The 25,723-nt window shown below is 49.8% G+C and overlaps 1 protein-coding gene across 2 annotated transcripts in view; it reads left to right on the plus strand.

Annotated features, from left to right (window-relative positions):
• Positions 1 to 11,625: 11,625 nt before the first annotated feature.
• The window catches only part of trim2a (tripartite motif containing 2a), a 29,893-nt gene continuing 15,795 nt past the window's right edge, over positions 11,626 to 25,723 (plus strand). The window contains exon 1 of one of the 2 annotated variants that reach the window (XM_018736058.2): positions 11,626 to 11,775. The gene's annotated coding sequence lies outside the window, so the exon portion shown is untranslated. Of the gene's footprint in view, positions 11,776 to 17,112; positions 17,252 to 25,723 lie in introns of those variants that run through there. The other variant, XM_018736057.2, reaches the window with a different exon arrangement.

The following is a 25,723-nucleotide window of genomic DNA, read 5'->3' on the forward strand; positions in this document are numbered from 1 at the left end:
GAATGAAATAAACGCCGGTCACCCTCGGCTACACGAACCTGTGTTGTTCGGCAGTTTCAAAGCAACGAAGCGGAGGTTCGTCACCCCTGCTCGGAATGATCTCGCAGTAAACGTTTACCGTATCAAAGTGCGTTCGGAAACCAGAAGTTCAGTTACTCCCGATGAGCTGCGTCAGACCCTCCCTCAGTATTTTCAGGCTGAGTGTTGTATATTTGCTGCAAAGAACGTCCTGTAAAGTAATTATTCTAATCGTAAAAATATTTGCGTTTTGATAATATTGCATTGCGGTATCAACTGTGCTTTTTTTTTGGGTCCACCTTGCTAGTCTTCTGCGTTGTTCTGTTCGGAAGGAGCTGTGGTTGTGCATAGTCATTGCCATTCGTTAGAAAAGGGATATAATACCCGGTTGTTATGGTACATGTGCTCTTGACCTGTCATTGACAGACCGGCGGACACCTGAAGTTCCCTTGATTTTGAAGTGATCTAGACGTAGTTATACCGTACAGTCAGATTCGTGTTGCGCGTGACACTTTTACCGGCAGCTCTTTTCCCGTGGCCGTGCTCTGCGGGGCTAGATGGGGGCGGAGGCGCAAGGCGACGGCGTTGCGTCAAGCAAGCCGCACGTTGGGTCGCGATCGCAGAGGCGACGACACTTGGGCTGACACTTGGGACTGGACCTCGCTTGCGCTAATGAGTGAGCTCCCTCTCCCCCGCACATCCTGCCATTTGTTCAGGAAGGAGCCCAACAACAGGTGCGCTTTATCGAGGCCCCAGTATGCCGGGGGGACTCCTGTGGAACTATCATGAACCACCAGTCCAATGTTGTCAGGTGGTCGCCGTAGCAACCCGGTACCACAGTAAGACACTGAAGCTCTCTCAGGTACCTTTCCTATGTAAAGGCAATAAACACCTGGGCAATAAATGCAAGGCTGCAGAACGACTGTAACGATATTTTTTCGGTCCGACTGCGGTCGTGTTCGTACAATACAAATTACCTTGAAATTAAGTGGATTCATGTAAAGTCCCACTAAACCAGTCCTGCGGGGGGTCTTCTGTATTTATCCGTCTTCTTCCTCTCGAAGGGTGGCTGGTAGCGGAGCTGTTAGGGCTGCTGACTTTGGACCCGAAGGTTGCGGGTTTGAATCCCACCTCCAGTAGTTCCTTTGGAAGGAGAAACTAAGTCGAGAATAGGGGTGGTGTTCGTATTGCGGGTGAATGATCGAGGTGTTTGGTTGTTTGCCGAGCTTGACATTTGGGTTTGTGCAACCGAACACTACAAAAACTAAGTTAATGTGTCAAGCTGCTTGTTTAAGTCTAAATGGGTTTTCTGTACGTTTCCCAGAATGGTCATGGTTGGTGATATTATACCAGCACATGCAGCAGGAGGAAACTGAGCGCTCAGATCTTTGCTCTTGCTCACCTCCAGGTAGGTCCGTGTACTTTTTAAGCAAAATGGTCTGAATGCAACCATGTTTAGAAAGAAAAAGCGCCCGGTTTAAGGTCTCGTCCTTGTCTCTCTTTTCAGATCAATGCATTTTCCTCTAACTTAAACCACTAATGAAACTAGTTAAGTTCTCACGGCGGTGCCCAAGCGACAGCATCCGCCCGCCTCCACCGGTATCGCAGAGAAACTAAGGGTCCGACGATCCGGAAAGCGGTCTGAACCCCGCGAACCCGTGTTTCTGGGAGGAGTGCTCGCCTCTCTTCAGCACAGCAGTCGCTTTTAGGTCGCAGAACTGCGGACCGTCCGTCTCGAAAGCGTCCGCGCTTCACTTTCACCGCTGTGCCCCCTTGCGGCAAGACGGCTTCCGTGATATTTTCTGCCACAAGCAGTGCAGTTGTTTCGCTTCGCTTTTATTTACGAGCGCCTTGCGGCTCCATCTTCCGTGCACGCTAATAGCACGATACGAGCGGCAGAATTTAAGCGCCGTTCATCACGTGTGCGCACAGGGGCCGCGATCCGTTCGCCTCTTTATCTTCCCCGTGTCACTGTGGGCGGCTGCTTCTGCCGCCGGCCCGTTTAACGGATGCGGGGAGAGCTGTCGCGCGGCCACCCCGGCAGGGAAGGATGGGTGCGGGGACCCGTTCTCCGACCTCCATCGTTGACCTCCGCCGTACGTCGCTCACGGATCTCGCTCTCTCACCCCGGCACCTTCACCATTAGCGCCGCAAGACCCGCCACGTGCGTTTGCCGTATTTCACCCTTTACTGCAGCTTACGAAGGACATAATGCACACTCATTTTTTTCCCTTATGCTCTAAGCGCGCACCGCCGCGGCGCTGCGGAAAAGGACCGGCCGGCTTCCTGCCTCGGGATGGGACCGGGTCTGATGAAACGTCCTGCTTTGGACATTCGCTAGACACTCCGTGTCCTGCCGCCCTTTGACATTTCTGCTTTGCGACACCAAGCCTGAGTTTCTGACAGGGCCGTTCCGCTCGTGCTCAGTGGCGAGGCTTCGCGTTTCCGTCTTTTGTTACTCGAAGGACTGTTTATGTGTGGAAATGTATGAGGCAAATATATTTAACCGAAAACCCGTAAACTATTTTGCGTAAAGCATACTGAAGCTCCTGCTCTTCTTAAAACAAAAGCCTTTTGTGATTTTGAGTAGTTGTGCTGAGGACGTGGGCGTGACAACCGCAACCCCCTGGTAACGGTCAACGCAGCCTGGTACAAAGGGCACCAGGCCACATCTCAAAGGGCACCAGGCCACATCTCTTCGGTTGCGGAATCTCAGCGATACAACCGTCCGCACCGTTCTTGTACTTTGCCTGTCCTGCTCTCCCTGTTCCCCTTCCTTGTTCTTCCTCGCCCGTCTCCCTGTTCTTGAACCCTGTCTCCCACGATCGTCGCTCGTCCGTCCAACCGCGTCTCTGGATGATCCTCGGAATGACGTTTGGCCCTCGGTTCTGACCCTTCGCCCATCCCGACTATGATCTTTGCTTCGCCCTAAGAACTACTGCCTGAAAGATCCTGCAACTGGGTCCACTCTCCCTTTCCCCAACGTGCCGACATCAGTCCTTTTCAAATTACACACACACACACACATTTTCGGAACCGCTTGTCCCATACGGGGTTGCGGGGAACCGAAGCCTACCCGGCAATACGGCGTAAGGCCAGAGGGGGAGGGGACACACCCAGGACGGGACGCCAGTCCGTCGCAAGGCACCCCAAAAGTGGGACTCGAACCCCAGATCCACCGGAGAGCAGGACATGGTCCAACCCACTGCGCCACCACACCCCCTCCTTTTCAAATTAATATGTCCAAAATTTGTGTTATTAACTACTTTACTTTGTATTATAGTGCTTTGCTTTTATTTCATGTCCTTAAATGAGAAAAATATGGAATACAATCAATACAGCCTTTGTAAGCTGTACAGGGTAGTGTAGTGGTTATGGCTGTTGCCTTTGGATCTAAAGGTTTTTGGTTCAAATCTCCCCTACTGCTGTAATACCCTTCAGCAAGGTCCTTACTCTCCATTACTCTAGAAATATGTAAATTTGTGAGTTGCTTTGGAGAATCCCATGGGCTACATGTGAAGGGATGCAGTACTAAGTGTTTCTTGAAGCTATACGTCTTTCTCAAAAATGTGAAAGTATGGTGAGATGGCGTCACCAGGGGACACCATCAAACCACCGTAGCGGCAGGACATGGTTTTGATGCCACTGACAGTGTTTTGGCTCATATGTGTCATGCTCTGTTGCATCCAGCAGTCATTTAGTTCTTGGTTTTACAGCTTGTGCTTTGAGAGATGCGCTGCTGTGCACTATATGTGGAACCGAGGATCAACTGCATCAGCTGGAAATAACGTCGCATCTCGGTAACGGCAAAGTCATCCGCGTGTGAACATCCGTCACAATCACACGCGACCCGTCAAAATTTAAACGAGAGAAAACACGGTGGGGGAAAATAAGATTATCGTTTCTGTATGTGCAAAACCCGCCGTAAGGCCCCTCATCGCTGTTTCGGTTGACTGGGCCTTTTGTGCATCTCCATCCCAGCAGGGAGCCAGAGAGAGGCACTGACCACACCTGCACTGCCTGTCATTGGCCACTAGAGGGAACTGCAGTACTACATTTGCATCTAGATTTTCATCCATTCATTCATTCATCCATTCATTCATCCATTCATTCATCCATCAGAGTCTTTCTCTTAAGCAATGCATAACTCGGAGTAATTAAAAAGTACTATGTTTCCACCTTGTTCAAGCTAGTTGTAGTGCAGTAGTAACAAATTAAACTGGATTGATTCAGTTCCACATTTCATAAATGTTTCTTTTTAATAATATTACTTATGAAATACTGTGCAATATATTCTGTATATAGAGAGTGTTCTAGATTTTGTGTTTACTGTGTAGTAACCTTGAGCGAGGCACTTATCCTGAATTGCTCCAGTAAAATTACCCAGCTGTATACGTACATGGGTAAATATGTGTAAGTAGCTTAACGTGGTAAGTTGCTTTGGAGAAAAGCATCAGCTAAATAAGTAAACGTAGACATAAGGTCTGCTGAGGAAGAAGAACCGCATGTGATAAACTTTACAAACGTGATGGACATCCTGTATATCTGATAGAAGAATTAAGGGTGGTAAGAGTGGACAGAGTTTTTAGCAGTTCACTGGGATTTAGAGATAGGAAATGTGCCCAGTAACTTCTGCAGAAGTTCAGAAATGCAAACCTCATTTTCTTCTAGAAATGTGGAGAGGCAGAGATGGTCAGTGAAGTATAATAAACTCTGTTTACTGGGATGCTGAATGGGTAGCAGCAGGAGGGGCACTTAGTATTAATTCTCACTGGCAAATATAGCAGCTCTGGCTTTGGACGAGCGCTTGCACAAAATATTACTTACATTTACATTTATTTATTTAGCAGACACTTTTCTCATAGAAAATACAATTTGTGCATTACATTAGGAGAAAGAGACACAGCTACAGATGTGTGAATCTACTTTTTACTGCATCTTGTAAAATGATGATGGACATTCTTTTTTTTTTCATTTCAGCAGCTTTCCTTCGTTCAATAACTCGACCTTGTTTATGAGTGGGCAGGGCATCTGGCAAGGATGCTCCGCCCACAGTTCTCTTAGCCCCGCCCCCATACATGGTAATCTGAGTGGGAATGGAAGTCCATTGCAAGGCAAGCAAAGGTAAGGTTTAACGCAAAGCTGCTCCACAGCGGGCCAGGGGTGTCCGACACTGACGGGACAGGTTGGTTTCCGCAGTGCAGGTGCAGGGATCTTGCAGCAGGCTGTCCGACCGAGCAGCTGCTCTGGGCCCAGCAGACGAGGAGGTTGAGCATCATTGATTTCTCCTCGAATGAACACCACCCATCGGTGGCTATTCTTTACGCTTCGGCGCCCACGGCCGGCGGCGAGGGGTGGGGATCGAGGTTTACATACTGCTCATCGGTGGTGGCAAATCATCTCCATCTTCCATCTTCTGCAGTTACCAGGGGAGAAGTTTATTCCCATAGACAAAGACTGAGTGCGGGATTAACGAAGCAGAGGAAGGGAAGCACGGGGGTTCCCAAACGTTCCTGATGGTGACCATCAACACAGTCTTGCTAACGACCGCTCGTTTTGGTACGTTGTCTTTATTCATACAGTTTTACCGAATTAATGACCAGCACAAAACAATTGTTGAGGAGTTTTTAATTAGAAAAAAACGTGACTTTATTACGCAATCCAAGATTTTCTCAGTTTCTCCCATGGTACTGTTCCGGTGCGTGGGTGAAACCCTCTTAGTTTGATAAAATTACAGCACCATCTATAATACTGCATTCAGATAAGAGTGTTTGACGTTTTGATTTGAATAGACTCAGATGTTATTGTATGAAGTGTATACAGATACTATATTATCCAAAATTATTACTGCTTAATATGGGGGCACGGTGGCGCAGCGGGTTTAGTGGGGACCTGCTCTCTGGAGTTCAAGTCATGCTTGGGGTGCCTTGTGATGGAGCGGCGTCCTGTCCTGCATGTGTCCTCTCCTCTTCCAACCCCACGCCCTATGTTGCTGGGTTAGGCTCCAGGACAAGCGATTTCAGACAGTGTGTGTCACAGCCTAATAAATGCTCCATATTGTGTTGGTGGAGCACCCCCCCCATAGCACTGTAATTTTTCGGGAACTACTGGTGTAGCGTGCAAGCAGCAGAGGAAGCGATTGTTGGTATCGCAATAAAACCCCAATCGGAGCCGCAGCGGCACCAAACCGAGGGCGAAGCTCGCAGGACCGCAAACGAGCAAAGCGACTCATTAAAGGTGAATGATATTTATACCCAGAGCTCTTAGTTTGATTGCCGAGCATATTTGCACGCGCCGTGTGGCCCTTTTAGCTAATTTGATTGCGTGAGCGCAGCTAACGGCAGCTTTTCCGCCACAGCCACTCTGGACAGAAACGTGGGCTCCGATGCTTTATTTCGACATACAATTTAATCATTTTAGCTTCCAGAAATCTTACAAGGGCCTCGGCAGGGACGTGCTGCACGCAGGGAATATACTATGTGCTATTAAATATCTGTTATCGAAAAACTGTTCCGTTTCATCTGAAAAAGTTGGTTTTTAAACTGTGCTTTGAAGAGAAAAACAATAGAAATGTCTGCAAGGTGGGCAGAAGCGTGCCAGCAATCAGGAGGGTCATTAAGTCATGTAAAGAGGCGGCAGGTGCCCCGAGCCTTGGATTATGGGCCGGGATCGAGGAGCGACCGCGGGGATTAGCGCTAACGGGGGGTGAGGGACGGGGGACGCTTTCCCCCCTCAGATCCCTTTGTTTGGGTGACGTGACACCGATCCTGCCGTAATCACAAAGACTTGAAACGCACGTCGGCCGCGGAGCCCGGCCGGGCCGCGGGCGCGAGCCGAGGACGGCTGATCGGTTCCGATTAAACGGCGCCGTCTTCCGGTCTCTCGCAAGCATCTGCGGTTCACAGCTGTCCCCGCGCTGGACGCGGACGCCGAGCGGAGCTCACGTCGCACGAGCACGCGAAGCGCGCGGCCCGACGCTCCGGGGCCGAAGCGGCCGCTCTCCGCGTCTTGAAGGCCCTCTTAAAGGCCAACGGCGAAACTCCGGAGCGCCGCGTCGAAAGGGAAAAATGCCAGCTATTGCTACCGTTCTCAGAGGCTCTGCAGGATTTTCGAAATGCAGAAGGACTTGCGCTGCGGTCCTAATGCTCGGCAAACGTGGTAAAGAGAGATCTGCGCTGCCACAGCTCTGCAGGGCGTGGAGTGCGTCCAGTATGCTTACGTCAAATACGCCGCGGACGCTGCGGAGGATAACAGGGCTGACGCGTGCCGATGGCGCTGCGCTCCATCCGAGGCTCGGTGCGATGCTGTGCGTGACAGGAGCCGTAAACCGGTTTGGAGGAAGAGGAAGCGCCAGGTGCTCTGAGGAGAAAGGAGGTCAAAGAGAAGTCTCAAGGAAACCAAGCCCAGTTCATAATTCAAAATATCTTCCTGCGTTTTGTCAAGAACCAGGCTGCCGAGGGTATTCACAGGATGGGGCAAAACGCTCGATCCAAATCCTGAGAGAAAAAACTTTCGTTTTACAAAAATGCGGCTTTTGTCCTTCTTGCACAGGACGCGTGCCAGTAATTTGCTTGTAGTGAAAAAGATGCTAAGCTACACAAAGGCGGTGCCTGTTATACAGATGTGCGGATTTCTACAAAGGGATTTTATCGGCACAAAACGCTACAATTACAAATTATAAATATATTTAAATGAAGAGGAATTATCTTGAGCACCGAAAATGAAATGTTTTGCATTTCAAAACTGGCACATTTGGCATCAAAAAGGCCATTCTTCCCTCTTTCGCCCCGAAGCGGTACGACGAAAATGCAAATGACCCGCAAATTAGATTCTCTTTAATCACTGCAAACATGACGGATTCGATCGTGGGCCGCTCCCGCTGGGGATCCGCGCAGGGGTACCGCGGCGTTACCGATTTGCCTGGCGTGCAGACACCCCAAAGTGGATTATCTCTGCCAAAATGCAAAGTGCACCCCAAGATGAAAGGCTTGCAGTTTGGCCCCAGAGTCGTACCCCTTACCGCGGTACACCAAAGGGGAGCCGCGTGCCCGTCATGACACATTCGCCCTTATCTCACGGGGAACGGTTTTGCCTTTCTGTGCAAAAAAACCCATATCAGGATACAATATAACGAATTCCGAACTGTCTGAAGGAAACGATTCGGGGGTCTTATCAAATACTTGAAATAATTCAGATTTCTCACCGAGTGGTTTTCGTGAATCTGGATTTTACTTTGCCTTGGAGTAAAACAGGGTTAGACACCAGTTTGCTGCTCCCGCTTTATTCATTCGGTGGGTTTTATACTTATTTATTGTTATTATTTGGCATAGGGAAGTTAGCATTATAATGTCACATATTCCTGGATAAGAAACGAACGAGAATTTGCAGCGTACTTCCGCTTTTGGTTTCGGTGCAGGAGGCCTCGTCTCGTAAGACCTTTTGTTTTGTATCGAGCCCTTAGGAATAATTAAATTCAAATCCGGTCCGCTTTAGTTTTGCGGCACGGCTGCCTCGAAGCGCTCAGCATGAGATCGATTTTGACACGGGCGAGCTCAGATTTACTCCAGCGGGCAGCGCCCTGGAAACGGATCGCACCGCGGGTCCCGAACATGGCTGCGGTCCAGATTTCGCTTCGCTTCACTTCGTCTGAATCGCCGTGACTCGCACATCATCTGTCTCCCGGGGAACGGCCTTGAACGGTATAAAAAAGCCAGTCGGGTGCCGAGAGCATTATTTTATTATTTGCAAGAGCTGACGCAGATTTCATATCCCATAACCCCATGGCTCCGGGAGAGAGTCAGCAGTCATCCGCCGTCCCGATGAGTCGTGCCGCTCACCTCCCCCCCATGACTTCGGCACGTGGGTCATCGCCACCAGTCTGCCGAAGGTCACACCGTGTCACCGCAAGACATAGGGGGCAGTATGGCTCTCTTGAGCTCAGATGTGCACCCAGGATGAAATTCCTAGTCTGCACCATACCGGTCAATGTGAATTTCTAAGTCGTTTTGAAGCGTTCCTCCTCATCCTCAGGCATCATGGGACGCACCGCCATGAGCTCGCCCCCGTGTCCCTCGTTCTCTATTGTGCCCGGTCACAGGCGTAGCAAGGAACGGGGGGCTGTGTCACCCCAGCATTTATGTGGAACCCATTTGAGCAGAATTGCCCATGTCTGACCCCCCCGACGCTTGACAAGTTGTTACACCATTGCGCTTGGTGCACTTCCATGTGTCAACGCCATCTGGCAGAGTTTCCCGAGCATCACCGCGCTCCCTGCTTTTCCCCGAGTTCCGTCTCGTCGGGTGTGCGTCCTCAGCGGAGGCACGGATGAGCCCCCCAGAGAAGAGGGAGGCTAGTGTCCCCCAGTTTAACCCTTTCACTGGTGCCCATAGCCCTCATCAGACCATGCGAGCTTAAAAAGGGGAATGCAAATAACTTTTTCTGTCTGAAAGGGCTTTTATCCACTAATGCATAATGTATAGTTGCCGTGGCAACGGGCTCCCTTTGGACAGAAACGACTCCCTTGGAAACCAGCCGCATGCTGGGAGGCCGCAGGGCTCAATGGAGGCGAAGGGAATTTGAATGAGTAAGAAACTGTGCTACCCAATACTTAAAGTTCAGGGAGACGTTATACACATAATACGATTAACTATGGAACGGGTTCATTCACAGAGCGTTGCAAAGTTAACGCTGAATTTGAAGTCAGACCAACTCAGTTCTCATGACTTTTGTAAACCATTAACAAATCTTATCTATGCACCTACATCACTTTAAGCAACATCTAGCATTAAACTACTTACAATTATTCACCCTTTCATACAGGTGGGTAATTTTTACTGGAGCAATCTTAGGGTAAGTACCTTGCTCAAGGGTATCACAGCCAGAGGTAAGACTCAAACCTACAACCTTCAGACCCAAAGACAGCGGCGCTTCCCACTGTACTACCAGCTGCCCCTTTTCCGTATCTAAAACATAGAAGCACAGGCTCGACGATTCAAGAAGGATAATAAATGTGTGTCTGAAGCCAGCACATTTTTTTATTGTTATCAAAAGCCTAGATGTGTAAACTTTTTTGTGAATGGAGTCATTTTTTTTAAAGTACATTCTGATAGTAATACCCTTTAACAAAACGCCAGGTGTTTTTCTGTGTTCTCTAAATGGCAGTTTATGGGACAACTTGTCACATCTGCATGGGGCTCTAAGGGCAGGATGGTGCAGGAGGACATGGGTTTGATCCCCACTCAGTCTGTGTGGAGTTTGCACATTCTCCCTGTGCATGGGTTTCCACTGAGTACTCTGGTTTCCTCCCATACTCCAAAGACATGCTGTTCAGGTTCCTGCACAGTGTGTGAGTGACAGAGAGAGAGAGTGTGTGTTCCACTGATGTATAGATGAGTGAGCCAGTGTAAGTAGTGTATCTAGCAGTGTAAGTCACCATGGTGAATAAGGAGTGTGGGCTGATTACACTACATAGAGTTCATTGGAGAAAGGCATCTGAGAAGTATGTAAATGCTTAGCAGGCCAGTAGGGGGAGTGGTGTTTAGGGCTGCTGCCTTGTGATCTCAATTGAATGCACTTTAAAAAAAACAACAGCGAACTGCAATCTCAGGGTTTCTGGTTTTAATCCTCTCCTGCTGTAGTGGCCTCGGTCAAGGTTCTTACCCTGAATTGCTAACGCCCTGAACAAATGATAACTTTGACCATCGTGAAGTTTCAGTTTTATAGGGCAAAGGGCTAAGTCACTATGGAGATAGTGGAAATACATGAAGATGATAACACTCCAATCTAATCCATCACCCAGTTTCAGTAACCCCGTTTCCTCGGCAGGGTCACGGTGAACCGGAGCCTATCCCAGAAGCATGGGGTGCAAGGCTTAGGTGGGGGTGCATCCAGGACGGGATGCTGGTCCATTGCAGGGTAGCCACACACACACACACATTTTCAGAACCGCTTGTCCCATACGGGGTCACGGGGAACCGGAGCCTACCCGGCAAAACAGGGCATACGGCCGGAGGGGGAGGGGACACACCCAGGACGGGACGCCAGTCCGTCACAAGGCACCCCAAGCGGGACTTGAACCCCAGACCCACCGGAGAGCAGGACCGTGGTCCAACCCACTGTGCCGCCACACACACACACACACACACACACACACACACACACACACAATGGGCAATTTAGTGCCACCAGTTCCCCTGAACAGCATGTCTTTGGACTGTGGGAGGAAACCAGAGCACCCGGAGGAAGCCCACACAGACACGACCGGGAGAACATGCATGCAAACTCGACACACATTGACCGAGCGGGGATCGAACCCACATCCTCTCGTACCACCGGGCACTTTTTCTTTTATCTACTGTAGTGATGGATTTTTTTTTTAAATGAAAAAACAGAAGCAGTTTTACATAAATGATAAAAAACTGATTTTTCTCCCGCTGCAGGCAGCGCTGTCAGACCTAGTAAGTGAATGCCGGAACACAGAGAGTATTAGACCGTGGTATACCACGTCACATGTACGCCTGCTGAGAACGTCGTTTCCCGACACCCTCCTCCTCCTCCTCCTCCCCTCCCCTCCCCTCCCCTCCGAAAGCAGCATCGCGCGCACGCCGCGCTCTGCCGCGCTTTGCAGCGCGGACGCGGAGCGGCGCGTTCTCGCGTACCGGGAGCCGCGCGTGCGAGCCCGCAGTAGCAGCAGTGCGCTCGCGCGGCGTGTCGGTGCTGGAAGCCGCAGGGGTCGGTTTGTGGACGCGCTTCCGAAACGTGAGTACGAAAGGCGGTTCGCTCCAGTGCGCGGGCAGCGCGACCCCACCCGGCTCTCGCTGTTTGCGCTGCAGCTGCGCGCAATTTGCAGGTATGACCGCAGTTATGACACGGCTCTCCGCCCGTGAGCAGGAGAAACGGGAGGAAACAAGTCAACCGATGTAACACTGACAGCCACTAGTTTCTCTAATTTTGCACTCTTTTATTTCTGAACGTTCACGCTTGTATTATTACAAAAGCTATACCCCACATAATTAACATATTAATATGGGTTTAAATCAAGCCATGCTATATATCTTTTTGTGTGCACAATGTCTTTTTTTCTCTTTTGGTTAGTTCACAGCCAGGCCCAGGGTGGTGGATCATTGGTATGCTATTTAGATTTAATTTGTTTTTAAAACTCTGAATATGTTCTTTTTCTCTGTTTGGCTCGCTATGTACACCCAAGTATTTGAACATGCTTCTCACTGTGGTTTTACTGTTGCCACAATGGTGATGGAAGAGATCCTTGAGTGTCACAGGAAGTGTGGTACGGGAGCCCTGCCGTCCTTGAGGGAAAACCGCGCAGAAGGAGTGTGACGGAATCCGAGCCCTGAGCCACTCTTTGGTGTGCCCGTTGACCTGCCTTTTACCTTCTCCGGCTAGAACTGATCTAGTTCAGAATGAATCGGCAGTGTCTCGTAGTACGATCGGTACTGGAATTTATGAAACGTGAAGTTTGAGGTGTCATGCTCAAGTCAGGGTTAGGGTAGGGGTTGGTTTGGGTTAGGGTTGTGGTTAGGTTTGGGGTTGGGGTTAGAGTTAGGGTTATTGTTGGGGTTGTGGTTAGGGTAGGGGTTAAAGTTGAGGTTTGGGTTAGAGTTAGGCTTATTGTTGGGGTTGTGGTTAGGGTAGGGGTTAAACTTGGGGTTTTGGTTAGAGTTAGGGTTGGGGTTGGGGTTGGGTTTGGGTTCAGAGTTGGGGTTGGGGTTGGGGTTAGAGTTAGATGGCTGTTGTGTACCCTTTAGAAGCCAAAACCTTTGCATGTGTAAAGTGTAGAGGAAACAAAGCGGTGGATGTTTCATCCTATGACGCTCCACAAGATCCAGTTTCACAGCATGATGGGCGATGAAGCGGAAGAACTAGGTTTAATCGACCGAAATGCCTTTGTGTTTGCTGTCTGCGTTCGGTTATAAATCTCCTGCTGACATTATTCTTCTAATGAATCGGTGCCTGCAGATCTAAGGGTGTGGGAACACCTGAAGAGATTTAGCAGAGCGTGTAGCTTTGACTGGTCTCCAGCTCTCCATCCAGTTTGGGTTTACGTAGTCATTCTGTGTTGAGCTCCATTATGCGCATTTGTGACCTCTATCCATGACCGTGACTCACTCCGAAGGGGAACTCTGCGTAAGGTCAGTTCCGTTAGGGTCGCGGTAGGGCCCTTGTGTCTTAACCAGAAATAACGAGAACGCAAAGAGCTTCGCTGATGGAGCATTTACAGAAACGAGATAACGTACAGCAACGGGCCGGTGCTGATGGCGCGAGCCAGGAGGCAACGTCATGTCAACAGTCCATTCTGTTGGACATGTCACGTAGATAAAGGATTTTGGGGTCAAAGCAGATCAGAATTAACTGTAAAAGCCATGGGAAAAGACTTTGCAGATCTTGTCAGAACTTATTCCTTTTTTGTGTCCTTTCATCTCTCTTTCACATTGCTGTCTTCTCCAAGTGGAGAGGTGCACCTTTCCATGAATGGCAGCGCTATACGACATGCCTTTTTTTACTGCAGACCCGAGACAGCCATCATACACTTTGCCTTCTACGTGTTCTCACCTTTTAATACTTAGTTTAGCCAATGCTACTTCTAGCAGTTCTTCCCTGAGTTCTTACTCCAGAAACATTAACATTACGAAGCCTTTTCAAATATGGGTTGACATGTTGGGCCGGTGGGAAATGAAGAATGTTCGAAGTGTACTTATCCAATTCCGGTATCGTACCGAAAACGTGGGCCACGTAAAACACCAGTTATTGTTTCCTAGTTACTGAATGTGTCACCCTTTACTGGATGACCGGTCATCTCATCCCAGGCCATATTGGAGTGTCTCCTGAGACCTTTGAGGTATGGGGTTCGATGGTGAGGTGAGCGGTCAGAGTGTCATGGTCTGATCACTGACTCTGTGCTTTCCGACTTATGAAATTACCGGTTCAGTCATTTTACTCAGAGGTGACCCCACCCAACTGTCTCGTGATGCCATGTGCTACTATATCTGATGGAGCGCACCCGTCATGAAAAGACACACCTGGTTCCTATAGACCAAACGGTGCACTTTCCCCAGAAATTCATGGCTTCCTGTGCGGTATTAACTTGTCCATATTTTAAATATTTAGTAAGTCTTGACATCCTTAAATCCTTTCGCTGTCACTTACTATCATTAGACTCTTCTGTTCCATTACAGTGTCTTTATAGGGTGGTCCAGCAGGGTGTCGTTCTGAACATGGTCACGATGAGCTTTCCTCGTAGCCGTCAATATTGTTTTCAGACATGCCATTATGTCATAGAAAATGCAGCAGAATGTGGGAGTGGTGCCTTTCCTTCTCTGCCCGGCAGAGGATATCAAGGTCTCATGAATTATTTTCTGCGATAAAACTTGCATGGTTGCACAAATACCTTCTTCCTCTTTAGATAACATGAAATGCATCTAAAAATAAACACATTTGTAACATTCAGTTTACCCTCAGCATCTTGCAGTTATGCCATATCAACTGGAATATTCCTGATGTTGAGATAATTTGAATCCATGCTTGCTAAAATGTTACATTAGACTAATATCTCCCTGCTTTTGAAAACATAACATCTTATAACGCCTTTTTACCAGCTGTGTGGAATGTGAACATACAGGGTCACCTGGATTCCGTGAGCAGGTGTATCGAAAGAAACGCTTCCAGGTATGTGGTTCGGACAAGCTCCGCTCTTCAGTGAGCGAGAGGTCCGGACCAAGCAAGGAGCGTTCCCTTTGCATGGTATCGTCACCCGGTTGGCCTGCGATAGTCAGGTTCGCAGGTCGATGGTGCACCGGCTGGATGGTTTCATGATCTGCCGTGAGATGCGATCAAAACTGAGATGTTGTCAGTTGATTCTCAAAAGCTCCTGCAGCATCCTGCTCATCCCATTGCGACTGCTCTACTAACCAGGTCCGATAGTCAGTCCTGTTCCTAATCACATTCAGTGAAGACCTTTCCCTTTTATTGCTCTTGGCTGATAACGACTGGCTGAATTTGCAGAAACATGACTTGGTTTCATTTCTTTGAGGGAAACCATCTTCGTGCCCCTGCCAGGTTTTTTCAACTTCATCTTTGTGTCAAAGCTGTCAGATCCGCAGGCGTTTCAGCTCTGAATCATTTCCTTGGTAGAGATTTCAGCAGAATAAACGGGCTCTTTGCGCAAATCACATCACTGACAGTCTTGTAGAAAATTTGATGATGGATCCGGCGTCAAGCCTTTGGAGGGTCTCCATGAAGCCATCGAAGGCTACCATAATTGTGCTGGTTCTTGTGGATGGACTGTTCTGCTGTGATGCGGTTGAAGGATGGACTGGGATTCAGATGACTGCACACAGAGAATGTGACAATCTCATCACATGTGGTGGATCTTCTGCCTTCTGAAGGAGCTTGCAGGACATTGTCTCCGTGGGACAAAGACCGAGGAGGTAAGTCGTCATAGTGCAGCAGGCTTGCCATCTCAGAGTGTCCCGCTAGCTCTTCAGAAGTGCTCTTACTCTACTTGTAAGAACCATAGGCCACATATGAGGAAATGAATGCAGGTGAAACTTGGAAATTCTGCGAGTAGAATCATCTTAAGTGTGTTTCAGTTCAGCTAAAAGGGCGCAGAGACGCACGGCTGTCCGCACCTGGAGACGCCGGTATTTACGAGGTGTGTTCTGTTAACCAGGCTGTGAGATCGTTAAATCCGAGCTTCGTATTCTGCGAACAAAAGTGGCCCGAAGGAGGAGGTTCTTCAAGAGAACTGAATTAGCTGGAATGAGGGTTGCGTCCCACCACATCTGGTTTGTTTCTGGAAAACTGATCAAATAGGTCAGAACTCCATGGTACCTTAACTGTTTAATTTTTGCGTAGCAGTTTGCCACAAATCCAGGATGGCCATGTTCGGCGTCCTCGCTGACGTTTGTGGAATGTGGTGCCGAAGCAGATACAACCCCCTGCTCTACTGTATTCAGGAAGGGGGTGTGGTTTTGCCCCATTGATGGCCTGGAATTAATGGAGAGCTCTGTCTGTCTTTCAAGAAAGGGACCATCAACCTGAAATAAAACATCAGCTTGGTGGATGGTGGACTAGTACTAGTATTGGTTGTCACCTGTGTAAACAGAGGATTTTTAGTGTATGTTTTTGCCTTTTTTTGGGATCTCCTGCTTCCTGGCTGATAGCTCACGATAAGGCCAGAGTGCCTCGGCGGGAGTCGGGCGGCTTCTGCGTGATGTGGCTGCCGTGGGGGGCCCCGGTTTACCGTCGAAAGACGCGTCTGACCTGTAGGGGGCGCCGCTGCGTCGGCTTGCTTTCGCAACCTGTCCTTCGCCAAGACTTCCCCGGGGGTCCGGCGAGGCGCTCCGCTCCTTCTCCCACCTGTCAGCCAGCAGCTTCCCCTCCAACTCTCCGTGTTGCCGCCAGTTTCAAGAAAAGCTGAAGCTAAAAACATGAGTTGAGAAAATGAAGAAAAAAAGAAAAAAGAAATGGCTGGAAATGACCTCATTGCACATATTTAAATGACAACACAATGTGCGTTTGTCCTAAAACCTTGAAGTAACTGTTTCCTGCATGTGGCTCCAGTTATGCTAAAAAAAAAAACCAAACTGTACGAAATCATCATCTCGATTGGTGGAGTTTATAAACGTGGTATCGGGCATTTGGATCTTTCATCACACGCGGAGGAATGTGTGTAAGGATGTCAAAACAAACACTGTAATTAGGTCTGAGCCGCACGGTCCTCCTGTTGATGAAAAATTTGGCCCTGTTGTCTACAAGTCTTCCTCCGCTGCTGAGGTCTCCGGGTGGGCCCCAGGCCTCGGAGTCCTCCTAGCCACGCACCGAGCTCTGACCCCCCCCCCCCCGTGAACCCCCCCTATATGTCCTGCCCGTGGCGCCTCCCCCCTCCTTCCGCCAGCCTCTCCTCTCCTTATCTGGAGCCGCTGTCGTTTCTTCCCGGCCTCCGTTGGCCTCCTGCCCGTCACCAGGGTGTCCGGCCAACGGTCCCGCCCCCAAGCCTCCGACGGACCCTCCTATTGGCCCGCTGGCCTCCCCTGACAACGGGGCCCCTCCCCCTCTCCTCCCTGTGGCTGCCGCCGCTGACGGTCTGTGTTTTTCTGACGCGACGCTCGCGCTCTCGCGCCGAGACCGGCCCCGGGAAGGGAGCGCTCGGCGGAACGCACGCTGCCGGCACGCCGCTACCGCCAGCTGGAGGACAGACAGCAGCCATGGAGCTCAAGTAGGTCTTATTCCTGTGTCACCTGATGGAGAGGGTAGCATCTGTGTTGTGCGTGTGTGCGTAAGAGACCATTTAGGCAACAGGAATTCACTGTGCCTTAGTCATCTCTGCCGTGTTTAGTAGGACCGACAGGACGATTGTTTACTCCACACGTGTCATATCGCGGCTCGGACATCCGGAGGGCAGCGGGTTCGAGGAAGCGTGCTTCATGGGAACCGGAGAAGTTCGATGATCTCCAAATGCACCGGAGAGATTCTGTGGCTCTGTGTCTCCTTACCGTGGTTAACTTGTTGAGCGTCCCGTGTATCATATCAGCTGTGGAAGGAAATTGGACTTGCAGCTTGCGTCCCCATCGAGGAGAAGATTATGTGCTCTTAGGTGCTGTCAACCTACACAAGTGTTGTCCCAAATGGGTTCTGGAAATAATGAGAAATTTTGCAAGCGTTGAAGTTCGTATTTAAACCACAGGGCCTCGGGACTCTTGCGCGCCTCCTTTCTCGGAGGACGTCGGCTCTCGGTGATTGCTGCCGTAATTTTGACGTTGCGAGGTCGTGCGGATTCCACGTGGCGCGTAAGCGGTGCCGTCCAAAATGCCCACGCGGGCCCCGCGTGAAGGGAGGCGTGCGTGAGATCCGTGCTCTCCGCCCCTCGCCTGTGGGCACCGTGCGGAAAGGGATCGCTTCGCGGTGCCTTCCCGCAATCGCGCTGTAAGGAGAGACGGGAGAGCCCTAGGTTCAAGCCACTCATTTGCATAGGCTCAACTCGTGTTTTGTGTCTGCTTTCCAGGCGACAATTTTCCATTTGACTGGGGGGAAAAAAAAGTGCCTCTTATCTCCCAGGGTTTCACTTGGGGGTTTTGTGGCTTCGCTCTTCCATTGTTTTGTCTCAAGTTAAAATAGCAGCTATGACACATCATCCTTGAACATTTGTGCCCTACCTGATGCCCCGTGCTTCCCTGGATAGGCTCCAGACCAGCACGACCCTCAGCAGGTTTCATGAGGTGGGTGGGTGGATGGATGTGCGTTCTTTACGAAAACAAACGGCAGGATATTTACATTTAATTTTTGCTAATTGAATTATTGTGATGTAAATTTGACTGGAGCGTTTCTCCAAAGTGACTCACACTGTTAAGCTATTTGCAACAGTTTACCCATTTAGGGACAGCAGGTAACGTAGGGGTTCGAGCTGCTGCCTTTGGACCCAAAGGTTGCAGGTTTGAATCCCACCTCTGGTTGTAGTGCCCTTGAGCAAGGTACTTACTCTGAATGGATTCAGTAAAAAAATACCCAGCTGTGCAAATTTACCCAGTTATACAGCTGGGTCATTTTTACTGATTCCGTTCGGGGTACGTACCTTCCTTAAGGGTACTGCAGCAGGAGGTGGCAGTCAAGTGTAGGTCCTAGGAGTCAAAGGTAGCTGTAACAACTACGCCCCCTACCGCCCACCTTCTGTCTGTGATATCGCTAATGAGTCTTTGGTCTGAGAACAGTTTTCTGTCATGTCTTTTTTTTTTTTTTTTTTTTTTTTTTTTAATTTACATTACTTTTACATCTTTTTATGGTCCACCACTTGTTACGCATTAGTAATGTCCTAACATGCAAACAGTGCGTTTTTTAGTGTCTTTCTGCAGCCGAGCCTCCTGCGAGCCGCCACCCTACCGTTTCCCCACCGCGTTATTGAATGTCTCCAGCTGCACGAATGAGCCCAGTCACGCTTTTCCTTCTGCCCCGCGGTGGGGATTATCTCTGTAGACACACGGCGGAGCGACACCCGTGTCCGAACCCAGCCGTCCGATACGAGCGTGGCTGCGCCGCGGATCTGCTGGAGGTTCTTCGGTCTGAACTGATACTAAACGGGCCGAATAACCGACAACCGCCTTCGCTAATCTCCGTTTGAAATGATTGTTTCGTTATTGCCTTGCGCTCACTTGAGATGATATTAATTAGCGGGTTCCGTGACACATACACGTGTTAACCGTTCGGGTGCCAGCAGTTTTGCGTGTAGTTCGCCGAAGAAGCGGATCTGAGCGAATGCACGTACCACCGATCTCCATCCTTTCTTTTTTTTATTTTTTTATTTTTTTAAAACTCATGTCATATTGCAATACTTTGTGGCACGTGGCGGAAGAGCAGCGAAGCCCGTTACCTGTCGGTAGCACAAGGTAATTGGAGGAGCCGCTCATGACGTCCGATAGCCATAGATTGGGAGGGTTACACCGGATTGAGACTCAGACTCTGCTTGGACCTCATTGGGTCACTGTCGAAGAGCAGACGTTCGAGATTCGGAGCTACGATGGTCGTCTGCCGAGTTTCTTTGTCGGAGAACGATCTACAATCCGGACAGAGCGTGGACCAGGTACCGCGGTACCGACCCCGAGTCCTGGAATGGAAAAAAAAACTGTGCGGACCCAGTCTAATCCCTGCTCCTTTACCTAAACGGACATTTCCGTCCACTTCGTATTTACTGCGTTCCGCCAGCTCTCTGAAGAGGTTCCTGAGAAGTCGGGGCACGACGTGACGAGGCGAGCGCGTTAGCGGAAGGGCTCGCCGAAAACGCGGTAACTCCGCAGCCGTGACCAGCTACCCTCGTAATTTACGCTGGTTTGAAGGGTGACATCAGACTAACTGAGTGTATTTTGAGAATCGTGCGTCTCTCCATCTGTCGCATCTGTCGCGTGTCCTTCTGTTGGGAGAAAAGTGTCCGCTAAGTGTAAACGTACATCATTTTTCAGGTTTTCTCTCATGGTTGCCTTGGCGGTCCTCCTGCCCTCTGACCCGACCGCATCTGGCCTGGAGTCACCAGGTTACGGCCCCAGAGGGTTATGACCGTCCAGCTCACCCTCACCCTTTCTTCGCCATTCCGACATCCACCTCCTAATCGGACACGCTTATTCTCGTTTATCCCGGTAGAGACGTTTTATGGGATTGGGTACGAGAGCCTGCTTTAACAATGTCTCCTTCGCCGAGAAAAGCAAGGCCCGCTTCTAAAGGTTTCCCCCGTGGCACCCGGTTGCCCTTAACTGCGGGAGGAGCGCTACCTCAGGCAAGCTTCCTCTACGCTCTCGCCATCTTCGGTTTGCCCAACGCCGCACCCAATATCCGCCGCTCCCTGAGGACGAAGGGCCTCGCGGTGCCGGGGAGAAGGGAGGGGCCGCCGTGTCTCCCCGCAGGTTGGCGGGGGGGCTGGCGGTTCGTGTCCCCTCCGCGGTAGCGAGCGCTCGATCAGACGGTTAATCCCGAGAGAGAAAGGGACTGAATGGGAGTGTGTGATTAAACCAGGCTGCGCGCCGAATGGGGATCGGAGGGATTATTTCATCAGCTGCCTGTTGCGTTGTATTCAGCTTCGTTGCGTTACGTTATTGTCATCAGGTAAGGCTGCGGCGCGCGTTCGAAGTTCCGCAAGCCGTATTACTCCAGTAAGGCTGCTGTCGCCGTATCCCGAGGAGGTCTCCTAACCGCTGCCTTTGAAAATATAGCGCATCGCAGTAAACGGGGACCTCGGGTCACGGTTAAGTGCCGCAAGCGTGTTTGACTTGACGTGTAACGCAGGTGGGCCTCGCCTTACGATGGGGTTTCGTTCCGACAGCCTCGTTGCGAGTCGAAAACCCCCTTGAGCTCTACTATATAAACCCTAACAATATGTAAACAATTGGCTTGTGTTAATGCTTGCTGTATTTATTCATTAATTTCACGTATTATTCATGTTCAATTAATACTAATATATAATAATAACATAATAGTTATGTTTTCGTACTGCACTGTTATTTGCAGCGCCATAAATCTGTTTTCTTTTGCTTTTTCTTTGCTCCACCCACCAGAATATTCACTTCTCCGCTGTCTGGACACCGCAAAAAAGTATGTTGAATGACAAACGAAACATTCTGTAAATAAAACAAGGGTTTTGTAAATAAATAATAAATAAAAAAAAATCTCAGTTGCTCATAGACACACTGACTGAGTCAATAAGAAATATGGTGCCTTGCAGATTTTATCCACATGTGCTGCTGGGTGTTTTTGCTGGAGGAGATCAGGCGAGGTCCGTGCTCAAAGGTTCAACAGCAGGGTTGAGGATCTGAATTCTGAGCATCCGGAAATACCACGACTCCTGTTGGCTTTTTTTATGCATCAGTTTCAAGTGTGTTTCCCAACTCACTAATGAATCATAAAACAGCAAAACATCAAAAATCTGCATTTCCAGATTAAAGAACTACGCTTTGATATGATGCCTTCAGGTCTAAATGGTCTCCAGCAAGGCGCTCTTCCCTATATTATTGATGCACGGCTTCGGTGCCCTGCACAGACATTATTTTTGCTCCATTTTTGGTCTTATCCGAGCAATTTATATCCCATTAAGTGCCAGTTTGCCTCTTGGTCCCACTGTTCATTTTCATTGGCCAGCAGGACATTTGGGTTTCCAGCCTTTTAGCAATGAATAACACTTGTAACGTGTGCGGTTATGAGGCACAGCTGCTCTGTTGCCCGGTGACCAGGTGCACCATGATGCCTTTGGGCAGTGATTTCTTTTTCACTGCTGAAACAGTGAAAATGTCTTTTGGCGAAAGTGAGAGTCGAGTCCTGGTTAGATGTTAAATTTTTTTTTTTATTTTATTTTTTTAAATTCCATCGATGGCTCACAGCAGCTCATTTGATGGCAGCAAATATCGAGTGCAAGCAAGCTGGTGTTTGGGTTCTCGAACCCTGCGGATAGTGGCTGGTCATGAGTTTATCTTAGTGAAACTAGCTGGGATCCCAATTATGATCCCGGTTGCTCTGGTGCCCTTTGACTTTCATCAGAGCGACGTCCAACGATGGTCGTGTACCGCTTAGCTGACACCTTTCACCAGGGTGATGTGCCGTGTCGGATACGCAACGCTAACTTCCTGCAGTCTTTCAGGTTCGGTTTGATTCAGTTCAGACCGCTTAGTGACACCACCATAGTGACACAGAGCACCAAACAAGTTTTTTTGAAAATAAGTGCTGTAAATCAGCCGGCAACAGTGGAGAGGAAAGCAAAAAGCTCCCAATCACAAGCAAAGGGAGATAAATAAACCGCTGGGGGTCCAAATACCACTGGCTCCCCACCCCTCTTGCGCATCCTACCATAGTAAACCGTGCCTAGTGGCCTGGGCTTCCGGGACAGGCTCTGCACCACCACGATTAGGGCGAGCAGTTATTAGCGAGGTTGCGATTTCTAGCTGTGAGGCCGATCAGGACCTTGATAGGATGTTGCCGTCGTGCAGTAAATGGGAGGGGTATGGAGAAGGAGCGGCTGTACTTTGCAGTGGTTCGCAGTGTATTTTTACCCCGCTCGGAGGTGAGCGCACCCTGTCGCCGGATGCCGTCGCTCCTGCCAAAGCGTCGTTCTCGGAGGGAACGCCGGTAGATGTCAACTTCGGTTTCCTTGTCTGGCCCACGGCATCATCGGTCGTGGCAGAAGGAGTTGAGGTTTCCTTCCGAATGCAGCGCATGAATATCGCCGAACCGCCAGCGTCCATGTTCTCTTCACAGTCCAGCTGGAATGGAACAGGGGGTTCCCCCCGCGTATGAATGTCTTCTGCTCATGTTGCATCAAATATATAACCTGCCCCTTTACCGCAGCGTTCAGGGCACCGAGGTGCGGCGTTGGAGCAGATTGCACACGCTGAGGGTCCCAACAGGTGACGCCGAGTGTGTGTTCGTGTGAGATGAGTGACGCTGGGTGTGTCTTTGTGCGTCCCTGTCGTCATGTTGGCGCCTGGAGGCTCGTGTCGGTCCGACCGCATGCAGAGCTCCTGCCGGGGTGAGCAGTCGAGGTTAGAGGAAGGTTGTGAAAAGGTCTTGTGGCACTACCCAGTGGGATTCTGGGTAAGCTCAAACTGCCGAGCAGTGCGAGAAAGGCTCTGCATCCTTTGGGCTGCGGGTTCGAGGGAAGCTGGTTAGCGGGGTCGGACGTCTCGTGCGGTTGACCCGGCAGGCAGCCATGCCGTTCCGCGGTCTGCATTCCCCCGACCGTGGTTTACAGCGCGAGGTCGCGGCAGTTGCCGTCGGGCTGCCGGGAAAGAACTGACCGTCTCAGACCGGACGCGGTAACGGGATGGCTGGCACCGGGGTTCCCAAACTTGCTTTGGTATCGGTGAGGGTAGAAAGTCCTAGGCGGGGGCTGTAGTAAAAGCACACAGCAGCTCTTGGGTTCCTGCTGCCTTCAGCCCTCACCACACTGTGTGGTGTGTTTTGACTTCTACATTTTATTGCATTTATTCGTTAAACTGACACTCTCTTCCAAAGTGACTTATTATGTTAATCTGCCTACATTTATTTACCCATTTATGCAGCTGGGTAATTTCACTGGAGCAATTTGGGGTAAGTACCTTGCTCAAGGGGGGCACGGTGGTGCGGTGGCGCAGTGGGTTGGACCGGGTCCTGCTCTCGGGTGGGTCTGGGGTTCGAGTCCCGCTTGGGGTGCCTTGCGACGGACTGGCGTCCCATCCCGGGTGCGTCCCCTCCCCCTCCGGCCTTACGCCCTGTGTTGCCAGGTAGGCTCCGGTTCCCCGTGACCCTGTCTGGGACGAGTGGTTCAGGCAGGACCTTGCTCGAGGGGTACTACAGCCAGAGGTGGGATTTGACCCTGTGATCTTTGGGGCCAAGGCAGTAGCGCTAACCACTATGCCGCCAGCTTCCCCCCGAATGAAATTCCTGGGAAGGCTGGGGGAAAAGGGAGAAGAGGGGGACCAGAGGATACACTCAGTCACAGCGAGAGTGGACACACAGCGCTGTACACCAAGGACAAAACTGGGAGGGGAATTATTTCTAGAGTCACTCTATTTGCGTTGCTGTCAGGAGCAAACATTGACTCGATTGTACTAATTTTAAAAGTGTGTTTTCGCACTTGCATTATCTCACCTTTTTGGTGTAAACCAAGCAGCGGGATTATTATGTTGCGCAGGTTGTGCGCGGAGGAGGGATCGGGAGCATTGTTCCCGCGGAGCTCCTTGGTGCTGGGGGTGGGGGGGGGGGGCGTCGTGTTCTGCGGAGCTGCAGCGGTACGGCAGGGTAAATTGGTGCGAATGCAGCCGGATGCGGGGGTGTCCGCTTTGCCGGGGTTCGGCCCTCCGCCGCGGCACCGAAGCTCCTTGGCCCCACCCTTCGAGTTACTCTCTGGCCCCTGGCTTCGGGTGTTGCCGTTACACTCCTTCCGTCAGCGTGGCGTATCTCGGAAGGAATGACGCAGTAAGAACGTGCCGGGAGAAGTGCCACTGGGTGTGGGCTGGAACCCTGGAAACGCTGTGGGGCCTCAAAGGGCCACATTGTATCCCAGTTATAGTGAGAGTGAAGTGACTTCCTGCTTGCAGAACATGTTCCCCATGCGGTGTGCTCGGGGGTGTTACAAACCCTGCCAAATGTCTGAAATATGGGCATATTGGGGGGGTAAAGATGCTATGTGTGTCTCTATAACGGCAAGTTAAGCGCTGGTTAGAGCCGTCGCCTTGTAATCAACTGACCCGGGTTCAAATCCCCACTTTTGCTATAATATCCCTGAATTACCCAACTGTATTAATCGGTAAAGGACTCTAAGCAGCTTAGTGTATAAACCTGACTTAGTAATATCTCTGGAACAAAAATGTCTGCTAAATAATAATGATGATGATGATGATGATGATGATAAGAGGTTGAAATCCATGTGGAGAAATAGAGCATATGTAAAAGAGGCAGTAAAAGACATGTTTTGACTAAAGGACCATAAGCTAAAGGAAATGACTGGTTTAAATGTACGTGGAGATGACTGCAGTGTCTGTGTCCTCCGTCACGTAGAGAGCGGATCCACAACTGCATTATCTTTTGCCTGCAGCAGGTCATACACAGACACACACACAAACACACACACCCACCCACACACACAAACACACACACCCACACACAGCTCACAGTTTCCCTCTGAAGGATTCACCCTTATGTGTCTTGCATAAATTGTCTTCTATGATTTCACAGGCACATCCAGCAATAACTACGTGTTTATGATGTGTTCAGACACATTCCCACCCTCGTAATTATAATTTATACAAGTCGGCAAGAATATCAAATTAAATCGTAGCCTATAATCAGTAACAAAAATGACAATATTTCATTATTTAAAATTATTTTTTTCCATGTTTTCTTTTTCCCTCCATAGCTGTTTCATGCCATGATCTTTCTGAACTTTTTGTCAGTCCAACTGTACTTTTTTCATTTTCAGAAATTTTTCAAATTTTTTTTTTTCTTTCTATTTTTAGTTGCATATATCAGTGCCTCCACATATATTGTTCACCTCTGGCTGCGGTGCAGTTTGTATCGCGCATCTGGTGCCCTGGCCGTCATTTGGCTTTTACGTCGTCAGCGCTCCGTGTCATTATGTGCCATTTGTCATGCCTAACACATTATTATGCTGGAGAAGTGCAGCTGCCATTAAAAGCATATTTTTCCAGTGCTGTCATATTTAATGGGATGTTTTCGTTTCAGA

The sequence above is a fragment of the Scleropages formosus genome, chromosome 16, assembly GCF_900964775.1.
Source record: "Scleropages formosus chromosome 16, fSclFor1.1, whole genome shotgun sequence".
In the NCBI taxonomy this organism is placed as follows: Eukaryota; Metazoa; Chordata; class Actinopteri; order Osteoglossiformes; family Osteoglossidae; genus Scleropages; species Scleropages formosus.